This window comes from Psammomys obesus, unplaced genomic scaffold (genome assembly GCF_907164565.1).
Source record: "Psammomys obesus unplaced genomic scaffold, mPsaObe1.curated_primary_1811, whole genome shotgun sequence".
Classification (NCBI taxonomy): Eukaryota; Metazoa; Chordata; class Mammalia; order Rodentia; family Muridae; genus Psammomys; species Psammomys obesus.
The window spans coordinates 37,963,808-37,987,284 of NW_026585644.1; the positions used below are offsets into that span (position 1 = coordinate 37,963,808).

Consider the following 23,477-nt stretch of genomic DNA (forward strand, 5'->3'; position numbering starts at 1 on the left):
CACACACACACACACACACACACACACACACACACACACACACACACCTCCAAAGTGTCTCAGTCATAAAAAACAAAAAGATTACTGACCAGGTAAGAAGAGACTAAAGACCTAAGTATTAATGCAGTGTGGTGTCTGGGTCAGATTCTAGAACAGAAGAACTAAGTATAAAAGCTGGCGAGATCAAAGGATCAAGTTAATAATACCATTTTTAATATTTGTTTTATTATTTTGTATGTGTATATTGGTGCCCATGCAAGTCAGAAGAGGGCATCAGATCCCTGGGGACTGAAGTTACAAAATGATTGTGAGCCTCCATGTGGGTGCTGGGAATCAAACATGGGTTCTTTGGCAAGAACAAGTGCTCTTACTTACTAAACAAACTCTCCAGGATGATACAAAAAATACATATATATATAAATATATGTATATAGATACTAAGATTAGGAAATAGTAATAAACATGACCAGCTCAAAATTCTAGGGCCATTTAGAATGAGAACAAATATCACCAAACACATCCTGTAACATGTACAAGCCCATACATATATACTTTAATATGAATAAATGTAAAAAAAGTTAACGACAAATGTAGTAATTTTCTACAGTAGTGATCAAAAACTTACTTCTTACATACATATAAATAAATAGCAATGGTTTCGATCTTATTAATTTACATGCTTATTTTTGCCCAGAAATTAGTACTCTTTTTTAAATTTATTTATACTTTTATTAATTATAGTTTATTCACTTTGTATCACAGCTGTAGCACCCTCCTTCATCCCCTCCTACTCTTCTTCTCCCATGTCCTTCCCCCAGTCCACTGATAGGGGAGGTCCTCCTCCCCTTCCATCTGACCCTAGCCTATCAGGTCTCATCAGGCCTGGCTGCATTGTCTTCCTCTGTGACCTGGTAAGGCTGCTCCCCGCTCAGGGGGAGGTGATCAAAGGGCCAGCCATTGAGTTCTTGTCAGAAACAGTCTCTGTTCCCATTACTAGGGAACACACTTGGACACTGAGCTGCCATGGGCTACATCTGTGTAGAGGTTCTAGGTTATCTCCATGCATGTTCCTTGGGTAGAATATCAATCTGGACCCCTGGGCCCAGATATTTTGGTTCTGTTGCTCTCCTTGTGGAGCTCCTGTCCCCTCCAGGTGTTTCTGTTTCTCCCTTCTTTCATAAGATTCTCTGCACTCTGCCCACCAAAGTTTGGTTATGAGTCTCAGCATCTGCTTTGATATCCTGCAGGATAGAGTCTTTCAGAGGCCCACTGTGGTAGGCTCCTGTCCTGTTCCCTGTTTTCTCCTTCTTCCAATGTCCATCCTTCCCCCCCACCTTAGGTAATAAACATTTATTCTGGTGAGCCGGTTGCTGGTGGCACACACCTTTAATCCTAGCACTTAGGAGGCAGAGGCAGGTGGATCTCTGAGTTCAAACCCAGCTTAGTCTACAGAGGTAGTTCCAGGACAGCCAAGGCTATACAGAAAAACCTCAAAAAAAAAAAAAGTTTATTCTGAAACATTTTGAGTAACCATGGCCTGGGAACTCTGATTTAGGCTACCCAAATCCCAATGTACCAGGGCGGAAGTAGTTTCAATAAGTTTTATAGTTTTATACAACAAAGAAGGTCATAAATCAAGGCAAGTTTAAAATAGTTGGAAACAACAGAGAAGCAGTTACAGCAAGATGGGAGCTTTTTTTATAAGCCTAAGATGCTGATGACATTCTTAGCTTTTGGGATGATGGAACTAGTAGTCTTCTAAGTTAACAGATTCCAAAAGGTTCTTATCTATTAGACACAAAATGTTAGAAATTAGTATTCTTTATTACACTGCTTTTAACACATTTAGAATCATGCTTATTCAGATATTAATACAAAGCTTCATATTCTGGAAGTGATGTTTTAGACCAGAAATGCCAATGTACAAGTAATGCTGAACTTGTAACTTAGAAAAACCAAAATTACTAAAGTCTTTAATTATTAGTAAATGTAACTGTTGCTTTTATTGATATCCAGACATTTTGAATGTTAGAAACACAAAACTGATAGTTGTGGTGTCACCTTTGAGCTACCAAAAACATTTTCTTTCAAACATTCTCTTTACTCATATAAACCTATTAAACAGATTTCGCAAAAGCCTCTGATACGGCAGTGCTGTTTATAGTTATTCAAATGTCAGTTGTCAAGACAAGTGAGTCTATGTTCCCATGCAGGTAAATTCTAAAAGAAGCAAACAGACAGCAAGTAAATACCTCAAGTTATAAATGTCATTAAAAAAGAAAACAAGCTGGGTGAGGTGGTGCATGCCTATGATCCCAGCACTCTGGGAGGCAGAGGCAGGCGGATCTGAGTTCAATGCCAGCCTGATCTACAAAGTGAGTCCAGGACAGCAAAGGCTACGCAGAGGAAACCCGGGGGGGGGGGGGGGGAGGGGACACTATTTGTCTCATTGCTATTCTGTATGCAGTAGAGAAAAGGTAACTACTTCCAAAAAGTAAAGAAGTTTTGTTAGTTGGTTGGGGTTTTTTGTTTGTTTGTTTGTTTGTTTGTTTGTTTACTTGGTTGGTTAGTTGGTTTTTCTGAAACAAGGTTTCTCTGTGTGTAGCCTTGGCTGTCCTGGAACTCATGCTGTAGACCAGGCTGGCCTTAAACTCACAGAGATCCTCCTGCCTCTGCCTCTGCCTCTGCCTCTGCCTCTGCCTCTGCCTCTGCCTCTGCCTCTGCCTCTGCCTCTGCCTCTGCCTCTGCCTCCCATATGCTAGGATTAAAGATGTACACTACATAATAATGACTACAGCGCTACAGGAAACACTCTGTTTAAAAAAACAACAACAAAAGCAGCAGCAGCTAAGAAACATATCAAAATCAGGTGTGACATAAATTACTCTTCCCAATAGCGCCCTTGAGAATTATACCAAAATAAGTCATTGTAATTAATGGAAGGGATATGAAGTAACTTGCACAGGATATGCTGAGCAAGGAGGTGTAGATAAATTAAAACTGATAACCATACGCTGCAGAGGTAGCTCAGCCATTAGAAACACAGCTCTTCAAGAGGACCCAAATTTGGTTCCTAGCACCAACATCAGGCAGCTCACTGGTAGTGCCAGTAACCCCAGTTCAGGAAAACCAACATATTCATGTGCATATACCCACACACAGATACACATATTTAAAAAAAAAAAAAGCTGGTAACCACTACAATACAGAGTTTCAGCCAGGTATTGTGGTGCAATCCTTTAATCCCAGCACTTAAGAGGTAGAGGCAGGCAAATCTCTGTGAGGTGGAGGCCAGCCTCCTGTGAGTTCCAGGACAGACAAAACTATGTAAACAGGCCCTGTCTTCTTTAAAAAATTAAAACTAAAAAAAGAGTTCTAAAGGCTCAGTGGTAACATGCTTGCCTGTGCAGTAGTTTGCATGAGAAATGTCCCCCATATACTCACATATATCAACACTTGAGCCCCTGGTTATGGTGCTGCTTGAGAGGTTATGGGACCCTTAGAAGCTGTAGCCTTGCCAGAGGAAGCATGTCACCAGGGGTCGGTTTTTAGAGTATACAGCCTCACCCCATTTCCAGTTCTCTCTCTGCTTCCTATCTAATGTTCAGTCTCCTCCTGCTATAATGTCAAACCCCATCATTATAATTTCTCCCTCTGAACCCATAAATTCTTTCCTAAGTTGATTTTGTTCATGGTATTTTATGACAACCAACAAAAAGTAACTAATATAGCTGGCATGGACAAGGCCGTAGATCCAATCCTTAGCACTCAAGAAAGAAAATGTTGAGCATAGCGACACACTTTTGTAATCCCGGCACTCAAGAAGCTGAGGCAGGAAGATTACCAGAGTTCAAGGCTGATGGCCAGCCTGAATTACACAGCAAAGACTTGTATAAAAAGCTTTGGCTTTTTTTTTTTCTTCAGTGATGGAGATTCAATCCTGTGTCATGCTGGATGAGTGTTCTATCACTGAAGCACGCCCCTAACCTCTTTTTTCCTTTTACGTAACTGCCAAGAAGTAGTAAGGATTTTTAAAGTCCCCAAATAACTTCTCTTAGGAATCCCGAAGACCCTTTCAGAAAGTACAACTTTCATAATAATACTTAATTACAAATCTTGTGTAATATTGAAACATTAATTGCTGTCTTTACTAGATTGGTATTGCCCTGATGTTTCTCAACAACACTGGAGAACATCTGAAGTTCAGACATCCTATTAGAAGGAACAAAAACACATAATAGCACTTATTACATCTTTCACCTCCACACCTTCAACTAAAGTTTCATATAGGAAATGTCCTTGATAAAGCTGTCCTACACAACACATCTCAATCCTTGGGTGCATAGCATTTCAAATTCTACATACTAAAATAGGAGATAGCTATGTTAGGGAAGGGCATGACTGAGCTGCAAGGGAACTAGCCATTTACAAACAGAACACCATTTTTCTCTAAGGAACAACTGACAAATGATGGTTACTTAATCTTGGGTATTTGGCAGACATGTCCTTGAAAATGAACAATGAACCTGTCACATCAAGGGAAAAGCTGACAATATTTATTGCTAAATTATACATTTTAGCTTTTAAATTTTTCAAAACTTTACTTCTACCACTATGGATTTAACAGCTTCCCAAGTCAAAAAATGTTCTGAAGAGAATGTAATATTAAAAAGAGCAATCCTTTGACAATGAACAATGAAATTTATAAACAATTGGGAGATCTTGTAATTCAAGGAATAACTATTTTCCAACTGACCAATGTATGGTGTTTAAAAAAAATCCTGGAGAGATGAAAGATTAATTCAAAATAGAAGGCACAATCTTAATAAACAATCTTAATAAAATCTTAACAATCTTAATAAAAACTAAGTATTAGGGGCTGGAGAGATGGTTCAGAGGTTAAGAGCACTGGCTGCCAGTCCTGAGTTCAATTCCCAGCAACTATGTGGTGCCTCACAGCCATCTATAGTGAAATCTGGTGCCCTCTTCTGGCACGCATGTGTACATGCAGGCAGAACACTGTACTCACAATAAATAAATCTTTTTTAAAAAACTAAGTATTAAAACCATTATTGTAGCTTCAAATTCTATACTACAATTAATCCTTTAAGTAACTACTCTTAGGTGTACAACCATTTTGACTACGGTGACAGTTCCATGTGTATATTAAATGTTCTGTAATAATGTCAGTCAACAGGATGTTAATAACATAATTTTTAAAGGAAAACTACCATTTGTTGAGTTTCAGGATGGCATCAAAGCACATGCATAATTATCTGAAAAGTCTTTGAAAACACTTTGCTTTTTCCAAACACCTACATGAGGCCAGGTACTACTGACATGCCTCAAGAAAAACAATGTATCACAAAAGAGCCAATGTAGTAGGAGATAAAAGAATACAGCTGTTTTCCACTAAACAGCACAGTAAAGATATTTGTGAAAATATCATTTAGGCATAGATATATAGCCTGCAAAAAATAATGAATTAACAATCTGAGCCTTCAGAAAACACTTAAAATGTTTAATTTCAACTGACGATGAAAACCTCACTACAGGAAATCTTATCCCTGCTTAGAGCAGTGGTTCTCAACTTTCCTATGCTGTGACCCATTACTACAGTTCACTTTTATGTTGTGGTGACCCCAACCGTGAAATAGTTGTTGCTACTTCGTAACTGTAATTTTGCTACTGTTATGAATCATGTCAGTATCTGTGTTTTCAGATGGTCTTAGGCAACCCCTGTGAAAGGGTCATTCTACCCACCCCTGGGGACCACAACCCACAGGTGGAGAACCACTGGTGTAGATCAAGAAATATACCTGTTCACTCTGGCTCAAAAAGAGGGAATAGCAGGAAAAAGAAAAGTTAAGTTCCCCTAGAAAAGAATCAGAGTCCAGAGTCGCTGTGCAGTGGTGGTGCATGCCTTTAATCCCATCACCCAGGAGGCAGATGCAAGTAGATCTCTGTAAATCCTACAGAGAGTTCCAGGACAGCCAAAGATACACAAAGAAACCCTGTCTCAAAAACAAACAACAAAACAAGCAAACAAAAACCCAAAAACAAAAGAGGGAAGAAAAAAAAAAAAAAAAAAACTCAAGGTCCACCCTGAGTTATTATCTCCAGGAAAGAAAGAGAGAGAGAATGCATGTGTCTTTTTGTCCCCTACATCAGGTATTGAATCAAGAAAGGTTATACGTAGGGCTGTGACCTGAGTTCAGTCCCTGGGATTGAACTTCCTGGTAGAAGAAGAGAACATATTCCTACAAGGAGGTCTCTGACCTCTGCAAAGGCACTTAGGCATATGTATACACACGCGTACACAGCATACTAATTAAATGAACAAAAATTAAAAAGAATGACTATACAATTTACGACAAAAGCCCTGTTATGTATAACAAACGAACACAGAAGCAATTCCGTTACTACCACGATCACTGTTAAACATTACTCTCCAGGTGGGTACTAGCCAACACTATTAGAGAAGAAATAAAATTAAAACTGAAGGTAAAAAAAAAAAACAAAACTTGGAAAGTAGGTAAAATTATCACTGAATGCAAATATGACTATATTCCTATAAAAGTAACAGAACCAACTAAAATACTGGCAGTTTTTTGTCTCATTTAGTTTTTTTGAGACCAGGTTTCTCTACTTAGCCCTGTCTGTCCTGGAACTCAAGAGATCTGCCTGCCTCTGCCTCCCAAATGCTCAAATTAAAAGCATGAGTCACCACTGCCCAGCTAAAATATTATTTAAAAATGATAAATATTAATAAAGTTTTTATACACATAAAGCTTCTATGCATGTAACAATTAAGGAAACCTAATGAAGAAATCTGATCATGTAAATAAGCAATTCTGAAAGGCTGGCAATCTCACTCTGTGATAGAGTGCTTGCCTGGCAGGCCCAAAGTTTTAATCACTAACACTAGGGGAAATACGTAGGATATCAAATGTCTAGAAAAAAAAGAGAAAACTTTTTTTAAAGATGGTTGTGAGCCACCATGTGGTTACTGAGAATTAAACTCAGGCCCTATGGAAGAGCAGCCAGTGCTCTTAACCCTGGAGCCATCTCTCCATTTTAAAAAGTTTATTTATAAGTTTAGTAGGATATGAGTAAAAGAAATCACCAACGGGGGGAGGGAGAGGAAAGATGGCTTTGTGGCTGAAAGCACTGGCTGCTCTTCTACACTGAACTCAGATTCAATTCCCAGTATCCATACAGCAGCTCACAACTGTTGTAACTCCATTTCCAGAGGACCTGATACCCTCAGACAGACACACATACAAGAAAAATACATTAGCACATAAAATAAAAACAAATAATTTAATTAAAAAAAGAAACCACCAAGAGTACTTTCATTTTGGTTTTAGTAAGTAGAAAGACTAATTCTAAATTCATATATAAAATAAGCAGACAATAATTAAGTGCATAAAAAGTAAATAAGGAATAGCTAGGTATGGCATAGTATATTTGAAGATCCCATATGAGATAGATAGATAGATAGATAGATAGATAGATAGATAGATATAGAGATATACATATATATGGATATCTAGGAAATTCCTGAAACCAAAGAGAAATAGTAACTCTAAAACTGCTAGAATAAAAACTGTATTAAAAGGCCCAAAAATAAGTGAACGAAATCAAATAGGTTTTTCTGGAGGGAGACACAAAACACTAAAATTCAATATAATCATAAAGCTAAATTTTCACATTATGTTCAAAAATAGAATATAAAAGAGACTGTATTAATGGCAATAAAGTAGGCTCATATCTCAAATTTCATTATCATAAACTCAAAATGGATAAAAGATGGAAATGTAAAAAGTGAATTAATGAAACAATTAGAAGCAGACACTGGGAAGCAAGCCAAAAGCACATAATGAGAACAAATCACACAGAAGCCATGCGAAACAAAAAATTACTGAACATCACAAACTTCTTAGAGTCAGGCATGTTTGCCTATGTCTATCCTAGAACTCAGGAGGCTGAGGCAAGAGGATCATTTCAAATACAAGGTCAACATGCATTACATAGCAAGGTCCAGGCTAGACAGCAACAGTGAGAAATAACAAAAACAAGGAGGCTAGAAAGAGGGTTCAGCAGTTAAGAGTCCTTCCTCCTCTTCCAGATGAACTGTGTTCAGTTCCCAGCGCTTACATCAGTGGTTCACAACCCACAATCAAAATGAAATCTGGCGCCCTCTTCTGGAGTGCAGGTGTACATGCAAGCATACATTGTATACATAATAAATAAATAAATCTTAAAAAAAAAAAAAGAATTAAAAAGCAAAATACCTATATATAAAAAAAATTATGACCCACAAGCAAGAGAATAAATTATTATACCCAGGTTCAGAAATTATAAAAATAACATTTAACAGAGAGATTGTTCAAATAACTACTATTTAAAAGGCATTATTAGGATGTAGAAGAAAAAAATAATTGGAGGATCCAGGTTTCAGCTGGTAAAGGGCTTCTTGCACAAGGATGAACACCTGAGTTCAAGCCCCTAGAACTATCATAAAAAGCCTGGCATAATGGCACACACTTGTATCTGGGGTGGCAGAGATGGAGATTAAGCCATCTACTCTAATCAGCAAGTACCAATGCAGTGAGAGGCTTTCTCAAAAATAAGAAGTAGACAACCTCTGAGGAATGACACCAAGGCTTACTTTCTGGACATCATGTATACACACACCCACACACATACACACACATGAATGCATAGACAGGCACACACACACACACACACACACAAAGGATGTGGAGAGATAGCTCTGTTGTTAGGAGAGTTTGATGCTCTTGTAGAAGTCAATCAGGCAGCGCACAACCACTTCCAACGCTAGATCCAGGATATCAATTTCCTCTGGCCTATTTACATGCACCCACACATGCAAGTGAGAATACGCACACACACATCACACTAATTAAAAATTTAAAAAAAAAAAAAAAACAAGTCTAACCCTAGCATTGGAAGTTGGTCTCTTTGAACTTGAAGCCAGCCTAGTCTACAAAGTGAGTACCCAGGCCAGCCAGGACTACACGAAAGACCTCATCTCTAATAACAACAATTATCATTATTAATAATTAGCTAATCTTCAAGGCAAGGTGCAGTAACTTGACTGTTAGGGGGTAAACAACTGCTCTCTGACTGACTTTGTGGCCTGCTATGCCGGAGGAATTGGTGGCTGCTACATTAAACCTGGCCAAACACTCATGGCTAGGAAGGTTACAGCCTTTAAGAGAACCTACTACTGTTATTTAGCCTAACTGAACACTGGTGACAAACTGTACCCTAAATATTTATGTTTATAATCATGAATTAGAGTTGCTCTCAGCCCTGGTCAGAGAAGCTTCTGTTTTCAGTGGGCAGCAGTTAATTCAGGGTTTCATAACTGGTCACAGTTCTGAGATGAGAATAAGTGACCACTGAGTGCTCTGCCACAAACAGGACACCAAGTCACCCCTCTAAGGCTTGAGGAACTACACAAAAGCAGGTTGTAGTAGAAAGCATTAAGACACAGAAGATGGTAGAAGTCATATGAAGCACTGTATTCTGCACATAACACGGCCATTGTACTCATGAACTTAGAACAACTGTGATTAACTGCACTTGACGGGGCCAGCCAACCTCCCATTATGGATGGAAAGGGCAGTTATTGATTGCTGGGGCAGAGAAGTCATTTTCTTCAATGATAGAGCCACCAGCAGCAAGCTGCCCATTCTCCAGGAAATAATCTCCCACCCATACCCTTTCAAAGAACTCCAATTAAACTCAGTGGATGACAAAAACAAACAAAATAAGAGTCATGAAAATAAAGGCATTTGTTGAGAAGAATGGGTTCAGTGTGAGTGAGAAAGAAATGAGAAAGTAATGAAAGATGAAACTTATTAAATATACAATTTCCATGTATGAAGCTGTTACTAAGATACCTAAGTGGATGAAGTTTCTAGATTTACCACAATGTGAGTAAACTCTGAAAGCATTGTACTAAATGAAAGAAACCAAACAAAAAGGAAAGGATCTTTTTATACCTGGGGCCTTAACCGACAGTTTTTGCTATCAATGTGATTTACTGTGAACTCATTTTTATTTTGAAGGTATCTCAGCCATACTGTATCACCCTCTGAGAGGTGGAGGGTAGCTGGGAAATGAATTGTTCATTTTCTTCATGTAGATGAGCCCCCCAAACCTGGGTAAACTCCAGTAAATATCCTAACCAACTAGATGTGTTTCCCTGGCTGGCAATGCTTCATACATGTCAGCTATCACAATATAGGACAGGACAGCAACCTACTCCATCTGTTTCTCCTGAACACCACCTCCAGACTTTCCCTTCTGCTAACTGTAATCTGTATCTTTCCTCTGTAATAAACTGCATTTTTAGGTGTAACAGTTTTTCTGAATTTCATGGGTCCTTCTAACCAGTCATCACACCGTAAGGTAGTCTTAGTGAGTACAGACATAAAACATATACCATTGTTCTGGCTATCCTTAACTGTCAACTCACAGCCTGTAATCACCTCAAAGGAAAAGCATCAATTGAGAATTGTCTGCATCAAATGGGTCCATAGACATGTCTGTGGAGGACTGTCATGATTACTAATTGATACAGGAGGGTGTGGATCACCGTGGAGGTGACATCCCTGGTCCTTGGTTCCCTAGAAGAAAGCAAGCTGAGCAAGTCAGGGAATGTAAACCAGTAAGGAGCATTCCTTTAGAGCTTTCATCTCATGCCTTGAGTCCCTGGGATGACTGTTACCTGCAAGTGTGAGATGAAATAAACCCTAAGCACGGGATCCTGGAGTGGATAAGAAAACTACCTAACATGAATCTGTAAGAACCCAGAGAGCATACCATCAAGGAGCATTTCTCCACGGTTTTTGCTTCAGGTTATTTTATGAGTTCCACCCCTAATTTGCCTCACTGAAGTACTGGAAATACAAGACAAATAAAATCTTTATTCTCCTACACTGCTTTCTGGCCAATGCAACAGAAAAGAAACTCTGAATAACTATATAAGTATTAACCATGAGAAAGCTAAACTGTTAAAGAGGCCACAGCACCCTCAGCACATCCACTCCCATTTGATATCTGAAACTCTGCAGGGGACCTGCCTTGGAAAGGAAGAAGCAAGCACTCTAGAAAACAATAAAATCAAACAATCAATGAGTGAAACCAAAGGGCAGCAGGAACCAATTCCCAATTATACTTGGAAATTTCAACAGGATTTTGAGGAATAGTTTAGAAATTAAAAAAAAAAAAAAAAAAAAAACAGAATTGTAGATTTAAATCTAAAAAACCAACTTTATCTAATTACAAGTAGAGCAACCATCCACACAAAACGTACAGTATTTCCAAACTATAGGAGACTCACCAAAACAGCTTATGTAATGGGCCACAAATGAGTTTACTTCAAGTTGTCAGAGCCCAAGAAAGAAAAACAAATGCAACAGTTCCTGAATTCATTTGACCATAAATCTTTCAAGCAAAAAGTATCTCAAGGCCTACTGTTTCTTAGAACACTGCAAAAAAGCTACTTTCATCGATTCTTAATATTCCTTCCTACTTTCCTCCAAACTATAACTAAAAAAATACAGGAATCAATAAAAAAAAAAAATTCCTCTCCTTGATATCAGCCAGAATTAGTCAATCTTATGAAGTGCAAGCAAAAGTCCTAAATCAAGAATAAACTTAACATATTTAGGAAACAGCATGGAGGCCAGAATGGCTAAAACAGCACAGAAGAAAAAAGTGGTAGAATATAAAATCACAAAGTTAAGCAGGGATCACAATACTGAAGACATTGTATCCTGGTAAGAAGTTTTAATGTAATTTTAAGAAATTATTATCTGATTTTTAATTTAACTCTATTTAAAGATTTATATTAATGTATTTCTTACATGTTTGAGTGCTTTGCCTGCAAGTATGTATGTATACCACTGCATGCCTGGCACCCATGAGAGTAATTTTCCTTTTTGCTTTGCTTTGTTTGTTTGTTTTGTTTTGTTTCATTTTGTTTTCCAAGACAGGATTTCTCTGTGTACCCCTGGCTGTCCTAGAACTCATTTATAGATCAGATTGCCTCAAACTCACAGAGATCCACCTGCCTCTGCCTTCCAAGTGATGGAATTAAAAGTGTGTGCCACCATGACTAGCATAATTTACATTTTGTAAAGATCTCTCCACATCTATGTGAAGAAGAAGATGGATACTGGGCAACCCGTAGGAAGCTCTGCCAGCTATGTAAGAAATAACTAAGACCAGAAGAGCTTAGACTAGAATTACATGTATTTGCCAAAGAAAAGTGCCCAGGTAAATCTTCATGAACTGCATTGATTTGTTGTGGCTTTTTACATGTTTCATCTGTTGTGTTTTACGTGTATTAGTGTTTCCCTAGTGTGTATCTGTGCACCATGTGTATACAGTGCCTGTGGAGGCCAGAAGAGGGCAGCAGATGCCCCAGGACCACAATCATTCGTCAACTGCCATGTAAATGCTGGAAACTGAAACCAGGTCCTCTAGAGAAAAGCCAGTGTTCTTAACCACTGTACCACAGTTCACACCTCTTGTTTTGTATTTTAATAGTACTTAGGATGGAATCCAAGACCTCACACATGTTAGGTAAGCATTCTACAATGAAACTATATCCTTAACTAGGCAGACCATTTTCTTTGCTTGGCACCAGGATATCTTATCTTTAGAGACAATCTGTCTCCTTACAATAGTTCCCTCATCTTAGCCTCTTCCTGTTAGACATGTTCTAAGGTTCAGTCACTAACACTCTTTTTTTTTTTAAATCATCTTCACATCTTCACTCCAGTGGTGACTTTACCATTACCCAGAGAGACACTCAACTTTATCATCAATAATTCCCACTGTCCCGGGCAGTGGTGGCACTCTCTAGGCAGGTAGATCTCAGTGAGTTCAAGGCCAGCCTGGTCCACAGGGCTAGTTCCAGGACAGCCAGAGCTACGGAGAAACCTGTCTTGGGAAAAAACAAAGCAAAACAAAACAACTATTTTGTACACCTTCCCCTAAACTCAAACTCATATTATTCTACTGGACTGAACAGTAACTATCTCAAACAGACCAAATACAGTTCCGAACCTTCTTTCTCCAAACCTGTGCCTCTTAGTCTTTTGTATTTGAGATGATAGCAACTCCATCACTGAAACTGCTTGATGATAAACCTACAGAGATAGATACCCATGACCTCTCTTTTTCGCAAGATCACTCTCTTCAAACATGTTAACCAAGCCCAATTCTTCCTTCAAATTACACCCACACAACTGGGGCTGTGTTTAGTGGCACCCCCTCCCCTTAGAAAGAAGAAAAAGACATACAAAATGTAACCACAGAGCTGAAGATATAACAGTTGGTAGACTGGTTGCCTAGCAAGCAAAAAGCCATAGGCAAGATCCCAAGTACCATATAAACTAGAAACTGGAGGTGGTTGTGCAAGCTTATATTCCTAGCATGGGAAGGAGAACAAAATTCCAAGGTCATCTTCTGCTACCTAGTGAATAAAAATAAAAAATAAAAAAATAAAAGGTATAAAATTTTGTTACTCTCAACCAAAAAATCTAGAAGTCATCTTTAAAAAAAAAAAAAAATCAACAAGTGTGGTGGTCTATGCCTGTAATTCCTATACCCCAAAAGTGGACATTGGAGAATCAGAAGTTCAAAGTCATCCTCAGCTAAACTGTCAGTTGAAGGCCAGTCTGGGATAAATGATGCCCTGCTCAAAAAAAAAAAAAAAAAAAAAAAGGAGATTGGGAATGGGAGGAACAGAAAGATGGGTAAAAGTACTTGCTATCAAACTTGACAACCAAAGTTTAACACCCCAGAACTCAGAGTGGAAGGAGAGAACCAACTCCTACTTCAAGTTGTTATCTGACCCAACTCATTCTCTTGTGGTGCTAAATTTCTTTTTACTTTTTTGTCAGTACTTATCTGAATAACATTCAGAAAGTATGACATGCTTTTATATCCTCTCCCATCTTTGATATTCTCAAATTCAAAATATTTAGTTTACAATTATAAAAATACTTTTTAAAATATTTACTTTACCATTTTAAAGATGCTTACTGATTCCAAATAGTTCAAACTTCTAACCTCAGGTTCTTCTAAAAGTGACTCATAAAATGATGTCTCTTCCAAGTCTTAGCTTCTCAGCTATAAAATGGGAGGATAGGTGTGATCAAAGGCCTGGTCTGTCTTAACTGTTAAACCTAAGAGTAAAATTACTGTTAAATTTTTCAACATATAAGCATTCTTGTAAGCCATAACGATATGCAAGTATAAGTTGGGTGTCCACAATATACTTTAGAAATATTTGAAATGGAAAAGAAAAAGTTCAGCGTTGGGGCAACCAGAGCTCAACAAGCTCTCCGGCTCCAACATTAAATTTTACTTCAGAGTCAAACCAGTTCTTCCAGTTACTTGTTACACCTTAAACAAATTACTCAATCTCTGAGTCATATCTATAAATGGAAATAAAAGCAACTTGGTACAATAATGTTGTAGATTAGAGATTATACACATATACATGTAGCATACCTGTAGAAAAAAATTCTGATGAAGGATTTTTTTAATTATTTTAATTATTTCATTATTTTTAAGTTTCCCATGAAGATCAGTGGTCAAATCCCCTGAATCTAAAGTTACAGGTGATTGTGAACCACCCAATATGGGAACTAACTCTGTCCTCGTCAAGAGCAGTCTGTGATGCCAGGTAGAGGTGGTGACTGGATGCACACCTTAAGTCCTAGCAGGCAGGAAAGGACAACAGTATGTTCTCTTAACGCCTAACAATCTCTCTAGCCCCAAGAAGGCTTCTTTTTAAAGATTTGTCTAGTTTTATTTTATGTGAATGAATGTTTTGACTGAAGTGCACTAGACAGGTGCCTGATGTCTGCAGAGGCCAGAAGAGGTTGTTAGATGCCCTAAAACTAGAGTTACAAATGGTTGTACGCCACCAAGTGGATGCCAGGAGCCAAGCCAAGGTCTTCTACAAGAGCAGTGAATGTTCTTAGCCACTTAGCCACCTGCCCAGCCCCAAGGACATTTTTTATTACTTTATTTTGATTTTATATGTCTGGGTGTTTTACCTACATATATCTCTATGGAAACCATATGCATGCCTAATGTCATGGAGACAGAAGAGGACACCAGATCCCCAGGAACTGAAGTTACAGATGGTTATGAACTACTATGTAGGTGCTGTGAATCAAATCCAGGTACTTTGGAATAACAACAAATGTTCTTAACCATCAATCCCTCTCTCCACCCCTCAAGCACATTTTTATTTTTATTTTGTCATTACCTCTTCTACAAATGACAAAGTTACAGAAGCAGATACAAACTATACCACATGATGATATTCACTTAGAAAATGCATGTGAAAGAATAAGGAAAGGGAGAAATATCTAGCATTAGCCAAGCAATAACGGGTTTTGCTTATTAAATTTGTTCTTGCCTGCCTGCTGCTTTTCTCTAAAATCAGCATATAGAGTTCACTTTTGGGCTGCAGAGATGACTCAGCATTTAAAGGTACTTATTGCTCTTCTAGAGGACATGGGTTTGAGTCCCAGTTATTCACACAGTGGCTTACATCCATCTTGTAACTCCAGTTTCAGGAGATCCAATGCTCTCTTCTGAATTCTGTGAGCAATAAGCACACAGATGGTATATAAACTATGATACTAAACTAGATATGATACAAACTAGATAAAGCTCCCATACACATAAAATGGAATAAAGACTAAGAGCCAAGCATGGTGGCGCACACCTCTGATCCCAGGGCTTGGGAAACAGAAGCAAATGGATCCCTGAGTTCAAACCCAGCCTGTTCTACAGAGTGAGTTCCAGGACAACCAAGGCTACATGGAGAAACCCTTCCTTGAGAAACAAAAGACTATAGGTGTGTACCACTGCTGCCTATTTTGACCAAACCCAGGGCTTCCCAGTCAAAATCACCATCAAAAAATGTTAAACATGATGCATTAGTGCTTCACATAGTCAGTATACATACATATACAGTAACCAATCAGATAAAAGAGATCTGATTATGAAACATAAAAAGAATAGAGTAACCCCATAATACTGAAGTAAATAGAGATGTCAACTAAAAACAAAAAGCACTAACCAACTGACAGAACTTAAGAACTCTGATTTACCTACTCACTGCCTCTAACCAACAGAATACTTGCAACATATACACTGCTACCAACAGTATGTATGTATTTAAAATAAAGATACAAAACCAACATGGAAAAAAGTAAACAATCCATGAGCAAAAAGCAGGAGAAGGCAAAAGATTTAACAGACATATCCAAACATCAGAAGTCCATAGGACAGTCAAGCTGGGGTCCCTAACATGAAAAGGTATTCAATCTGATAAGCCACTACAGAAATACAATGCAAGGTCACTACTCAGCCTTTTATAATAACTAAAAATAAAATGACCAATAATACTGTCTTTTTAGGCCTACTATTGCTATGCTAGAACACCAGGACCAAAAGGAACTTGGGGTTTACTGGCTTACATATCCTGAAACACAGTCTACTCAGAGAAGCCACGGCAGGAACTCAAACACAGCAGAAACCTGGAGGCAGGAGCTGATACAAAGGCCATAGAGCAGGGCTGCTTACTGGCTTATTCCTTATGGCTTGCCCAGTCTGCTTTATTATCGAACTCGGGACCACCAGCCCAGGGACAGCACTACCCACAATGGCTGGGCCCTCCCCTATCAATCACTTATTAAAAAAAGAAAATGACCTAAAGATGGGAAGTGGTGGTGCGCGCCTTTAATCCCAGCATTGGGGAGGCAGAGGCAGGCAGATCTCTGTGAGTTCGAGGCCAGCCTGGTCTACAAAGTGAGTCCAGGACAGCCAAGGACACAGAGAAACCCCTTCTCAAAAAATAAAAAAGCAAAAATAAAAATAAAAAAAGAAAGAAATGTCCATTAGTAATAGAATGGACAAAACAAGGCATATTCACATGATATAGTACTGACAATGAACATATCTCACAAATGTGAAGTTAAGCTTAAGAATTTCAATGAAGTATGACAGTACTGGAGCCTTCATGAAGACCTGGCCGCCTTTTGTCCTTCTCCTGGGAATATCCTAGCTTAAGTTTAGTCTTCAACCTGTGGTGATGGCTTTCAGATGCTTCAGATTCTTTCTCTGATCCTCAAATGCAGAGTTGCCTCCTTCGTTGGAAGTAGGGTCAGGACTTGGGATGGAAATGTTGAGGCAGAGTATGAAGCTGTCTGTTGGTGACTCACTGACCACTCAGAGCCTCCTTGTCCTCTTTCCCTGGGCTTGTGACCTCACCCTTGTGGCATCCTCCGTCCTGGGAAGGCCTTCCCTCCCTTAGAACACCAACTACCACTGTCCCTGGGCTACTTCTGCTATGCCCAAGGCACAATGAGGACAAGGACCAACTAGAACAAGCAGTGTTCTGAGCTGGATTTGAAGCTGCTTTCTGGCTGGCAGTCGTGTCCCAAAGTGAGGTATCATGTTCTGAGCAGTGCTGAGAGCCAAGAGACTTGAAGCCTTCTCTGGATTGGAAGGGCTGGCTAGAATCTTTCAGTGTCTGCTAAAGCTGCACTAGCATAGCGTGCGCCCCAACACCCCTGACCGGAGCCCTGGCCAGTAAGGCCAATGGTTTGTACATGCCGAACAGGTAAGGTGAACCCCACTTATTTCCAGCCCAGAAAGTCCTTGTGCTAGTCACAGAACTCCTTAGATCCAAAGTGTGATAAAACCCTCAGAGCAGCTGGTGCCACCATGGGGCAGATGGGTCTATTTCAGATTGTTGGATTGGGCACTGGAATAGGTTCTGTGCATTCTGCCGCACCCTCTAGCCTACAGGCTCCTCCTCTCTAAGGGGCAGGAAACAAAGTTTCAAGTTAAAAATAAAAAATAAAAATAAAGAAAAGAAACTCAATGAGCATGGTACAAGAATGTAAAGTAAACTAATGTTTCCTGTACTGGATACAAATTAGAGGAATGTGTCTGTTCTACCTATTCTACTTTTCTTCACACATGGGGGAGAGAAAGGGAAGGTTCAGACAGTGCCTCACTACCTAGCTCCAATTGTTCCAGAACCCTCTACATAGACTAGGCTGGTCTGTAACAAAGAAATCTTCCTGCCTCTACCTCCCAGAATGCTGGAATTGAAGGTGTGCAACACCGTGCCCGGCCATCATTTTTTTTTTTACACTTAGTACTAAATGGGTGCACAATTAATATCAAGATTTCTAATTCTTTCCTACCACCTACACTGTGTTCATACACCTGACTGCAGTCCTATGTCATATTCACTGCTCTTCAGAATGTAAACATCAATATCTATGCACGTGTCTACTGCCAATACTTACTACTTGCTCATTTACCCATTGTATTAGGTTCTTTTCTCATTACTGTGACAAAATACCTGACAAGAAACAGCTTAAAAGGGTTCATTGTAGCTGCCAGCTGCAGGGGATGTTCTAGCAGAACAAGGAAAACTGGTGGCAGGAGCTTGAGGCAGCTGGTCACATTATAGCCCCAGTCAGGAGCAGAGAGCAAGAACTAGGCATCAGCTCTCTTTCTCCTTTTCATGCTAGACAGAAGCTCAGCACAAGTAAGGTGCAGCCCACATTTAGAGCAGGTCTTCCCACTTCAAGGAGCTCAACCTAGATCATCCTTCACTGACATGCCCAGAGGTTTGTCTCCTCAGTGAGTCTAGATCCTGTCAAGTTGACAACCAATAGTAAGTACCCCATCTATTCTAGACCAAGTACTTTTAACACTCATTTATGGAAAGGTTTGCCAAGAATTATGTAAAAACCTGTGCTTCAGGCCACTGACATGGCTCAGCAAGTAAAGCCTCTTATGGCCAAATTGGTCAACTTGAGTTTGGTTCCCAGGACACACATGGTAGAAAGAAGAATGAACTCCCAGAAGTCATCTCCTGCCCTCCCCACACCCACCATGGCATGCATGCCCACACATATGTACACACCTATACACAAACTAAATAAAATGTAACAATTTTTTTTAAAAAGCTGTTCTGGGTTATTTGTCGTATCATAAACAAAACAATTTCCTAGCTTCAAAGAGTCAATAGCCTTATATACAAATAATGAAAGTACAGAGATACACTCCAGGTGTTACAGGGTCACAGATAGTAAAAAGGCAAGGTATAAAGTAGGTCTCTTGGAGGTGTAAACATTCCCTAAAGGATGAGTAGGAACTATCCTGTTAAGGGCATTTTCACAGAGGGAGCAGTCTGAGCAAAAGGCACAGAGCTAAGAAACAGTATGCTATATTTCAGGAAACAATGAACAGCTGCTAAATGTTGCTTGAAGCTAGTAACACCAAGATGGGGCCAGAGCAGGCTGAGCTGTCAAGACAGGGGAAGAAGACAGTAATCAGAGAACTTCAATCTTATCCAAAAGACGAGGATCAGGGAGGAAATGATCAAAGAAAATGATTCCTTCAAAAGATTATTCAGGAAGCAGTGTAGAGAATGGAATTAAGGCTAGAAAAAGAAGTCTGGCTAATAGGCAATATTAACTGTCCTGACAGAGGATATAAGAGACTAAAACCATAAAACAGAAGCTATACCCAAATAGGTGTGGTGACCCATGCCTTTAATTCCAGCACTCAGGATGCAGAGGCAGGAAAATCTCTGAGTTTCCAAACCAGCCCGTTATAAATAGCAAGTTTCAGAACAGCCAGGACTACACAGTCACCCTGTCGCAAAAAAAAAAAAAAAAAAAAAATACTGTACCTAATCTGGAGAAAAACTACACAGACAAAATACTATTGCCTTATTGCCTTTAACCCCAGCACTGGTAAAGCAAGCGGAGTGGCAGGAGGGCATCTCTATCAGTTCCAAGCCAGCCAAGGCTACACAGCAAGACCTTGTTTTAAAATATATATTTTATATATATATATATATATATATATATATATATATATATATATATCACACTAACCTACCCTGGTTAACAGATTTTTTTTTTAATAAAACAGCAAATATTTCAGCCGTATGTTCCACATACAGTCTTACTCTTTATTTTCTGTCTCTCTGTGCAGCCCAGACTACAGCAACTCCCTATGCATACCAGACTGGCCTAGAACTAACTCACAGGCAAACAATTGCCTCTGCCACACCTCGCTCTCTTCTTTTGTCTTTTAGGCAACCACTAAAAATTGAAAGCATGCAGCTCCAGGGGGGATTCAATCCCTCTAGTTTCAGAGGACACCTGCACTCATGTGCACATAGCCCCACACAGATAATTAAGAACAGTAAAAATAGCCAGGTGGTGGTTAATAAGTGATAACAAACGCCTTTGATCTAAGCACTCAGGAGGCAGAGGCATGTGGATCTCTTGAGTTCAAGACCTGCCTGGTCTATAGAGCGATTCTAGGACAGCCAGGGCTACACACAAAGAAACCCTGTCTTGAAAAACCAAAGGGGGGGGGGGGGTAAAAATAAATATTGTTTTATTGATTACAATTTATTCACTTTGTATCCCAGCTGTCGCCCCCTCCCTCAGTTCCTCCCAATCCTACCCTCCCTCCCTCTAAAAATAAGCATTTTTAAAAACAAAATTCAGCTAACAAACTTTTTTCTTAACGTTTACATGGTGTACTTGGGATGTAAGCCATAGGTAGCTTGCTGACCCTTGCTGCACACTGCTAAGAAAATGAGGATTAACCTTCCTATGAGATCAGCTTTCCTAACAGTTACTTGCATCATATTAATACCCAACTCTAAAATCTCCAACGGTGTACCGTGCCGAGTAAGTCCAATTCCTACAGTGCCTAACATTCATAGGCATCTCCAGCTCCAATCTATAATCCCAGGCTTTCCAACCATCCCCATAAGAAATGACCATTCTTATTAAATTGAACTACTTACACTTACTGCCTCTGTATATGTGTGCTATTTCCCAATACAACGTTCGTTCCTCCTGTTCCAAACTTGACTAAATATCCTTCCTTCAGAGCACAATTCAAATCTTACCTCTACACGACTCCCTCTCCTCAGAACTTCTAATCCCACTATCTCAATTTAACAGATACGTAATTGCTTACTGAAGTTATAATTTACTTCAAATAAACTCTAACCTCCTGAGGGAAGACAGAAGTGTACAGCACCTTCAGTCTATGGCTCTAACAACATATAACGACGGGCACATGTGTATGAGTGTATGTAATGTAAGTGTACAACTTTTTCTTTCTGAAACAGCTAGTTAACTGACGCCAGTGTGGTTTTGCCTTTATTTCTTTCAATAACTGAATGCCTTCATTCTATGTATACAACCTGAACACTGGAAAAAAACACAAAATGACAATCAACAAACATATCTTTCCTATATCTCAGTTCTTTATACACTAGTTGCCTAGAGAAACAACAGCATAACACAAATAAAAACTCCCCAATAGTAGGTCATTATTTCCACACAGGTACACTATCATAACACTACAGACACAAGTTATCAGACCAATTTTATGCTACACACCTATAATTTTGCTTCATTTGCTTTTAGGATACAAATTTAGCTTCTAAAACTTAGCTTTGAGTTTGCCCTTAATTTCCTCAATATTAGTCAAAATTAAAATCTCCCAGGCCGTGGTGGCCCACACCTTTGATCCCAGCACTGGGAGGCAGAGGCAGGAGGATCTCTGTGAGTTGAAGGGAGTTAGTTCCAAAACAGCCAGGACAGCACAGACAAATCCTGTGGGGAGAAGGAGTCTCACCCACCCCAAAAAAAAATCATACATCTGAATTCCAGTAAGTTATTATTTAGTCCACCCATATTTTAGGAAAGAATATAATTACCTACAGCAACACCTGTAAGGAAATTTACTACTCATAAGTATAATAGCCAGAATTTTTTTTTTTTTTTTTTACCAGGTTAAAGGCTACATCATGTCTTTAAACTCTGAGGAATTCTAAGACCAATACCGTGAACTGTGATCAATTTTACTACCCATATAAATGTTTAACAATCGAAAAAATTCCCAAAATATTTGCTCACATTCCAATGTAAGCTACAACAAAAGCTTAAAACATTTGTAACAAATGCACACAAAAACCACAATGAATATATGCCAAATGATAGCCATGAATATGAAAAATGTGACTTTCTAATTATCCAAAACATACTGGGAAAAAAAAATAAACACTTATTTATAAGCCTTCTGTTTAACAATGAGTAATATTAATAACACACTGATTTATAAAGGGCAAACTCGGGAGTCAGAGAGCCGGCTTGTTCAACTCCTATTTTACCACTGGTCTTGGGTGCAGCACTAAATTTCTGTATCCCCATACACTGACACCAGAATAGCTTAACTGACATTTCCAGGTTGGGGGAACTGATTAAAAGTCTATGAAGTACTTCAGGACCGTGAAGGGAACTCACTGTAAGTATAAAATGTCATACTTATCTAATGCAAAAACCACAGCTACCTGTTAGCAGTAGTTCCAAACCCAACCGTGTAATTCTTTTGTGTCTTAGCAGGGCAAATCCACTGTGAACCAGCAAGGTGCATGTATTTCAGGAGCTGGTTAAACAATGTCAGAACAAACAACTGCCTTCCAATTTCTCCGTTTTCTCAAAATAACCGTGTCACTATCCAACCCTAGTTCTTACAAAGGAAAACATGAAGTTTAGGGCCAGGTGTTGATAAGCCCGGATAGACTAGAGACCATCAGGAATCACGGAGGAACTTTTCTTTGTTACCACACCAGAAATGTGACCCTTGACAATAATCTCAGAAAACAATCGTTGTGACTAGAGGAACTGGCCCTACCCTTTCTTACCTAAAGAACTCCACATGGCCTTTAAGAGTGAGGAAAAGAAGGCAGAATTCTCTCAGAACGTAAGCTAAACTGGGCAGGTAGTCCAGCAACTGCTCTGTGCTGAGCGCTGGGTACTGAAGAGGTTGCTCGGGGAAAAGTGCTGATGCCATCTCCAGCTGCCGCTGAATGACAGTAACAATGCAAACACTGACAAAAGAGCTAGGAGGCCACCCAGAGCCCCTGCCCGGCAGCACCTCTGCCCGAGCCTCCCCGTACAAAGCGACAAATCCCCCCCCCGAGAGGCCCTCTCCTGACAGATCTTCCAAGCGGAGACCTAGCGTGGCACCGAAGTCGGGGAGGAAAGTGCCGCCTGTCACTCCTTCCAGGGCCGCGGGGTGCCTCGAAGGTGAGGGCAAAGGCTGCGGTCCCCTCGGCCGGTCCCTGGCACGAGGACCACGCCGACTCGTCCTTCCCGGCGGCAGCGGCCGTCCGCGGAGTCCCGCAGCCCGCGCTCGCCCCGGCCGGGCCGGCAACTCCTCGCCCAACTCTGCGGGTGCCAGGCCGCCGGCCCGAACGCCGGGTGGGGGAGGCGGCGCGGCCCGGCCCGCTCCCTCGGCACGCGGTCCGCGCCCGCCCGCCGCCCTCCGCCCGCGTCCCC

The 23,477-nt window shown here is 39.9% G+C and overlaps 1 protein-coding gene across 1 annotated transcript in view; it reads right to left on the reverse strand.

Annotated features, from left to right (window-relative positions):
* Memo1 (mediator of cell motility 1) overlaps nt 1–23,477 on the reverse strand; it is a gene marked incomplete in the record, with an annotated part of 91,636 nt that overhangs the window by 67,035 nt on the left and 1,124 nt on the right.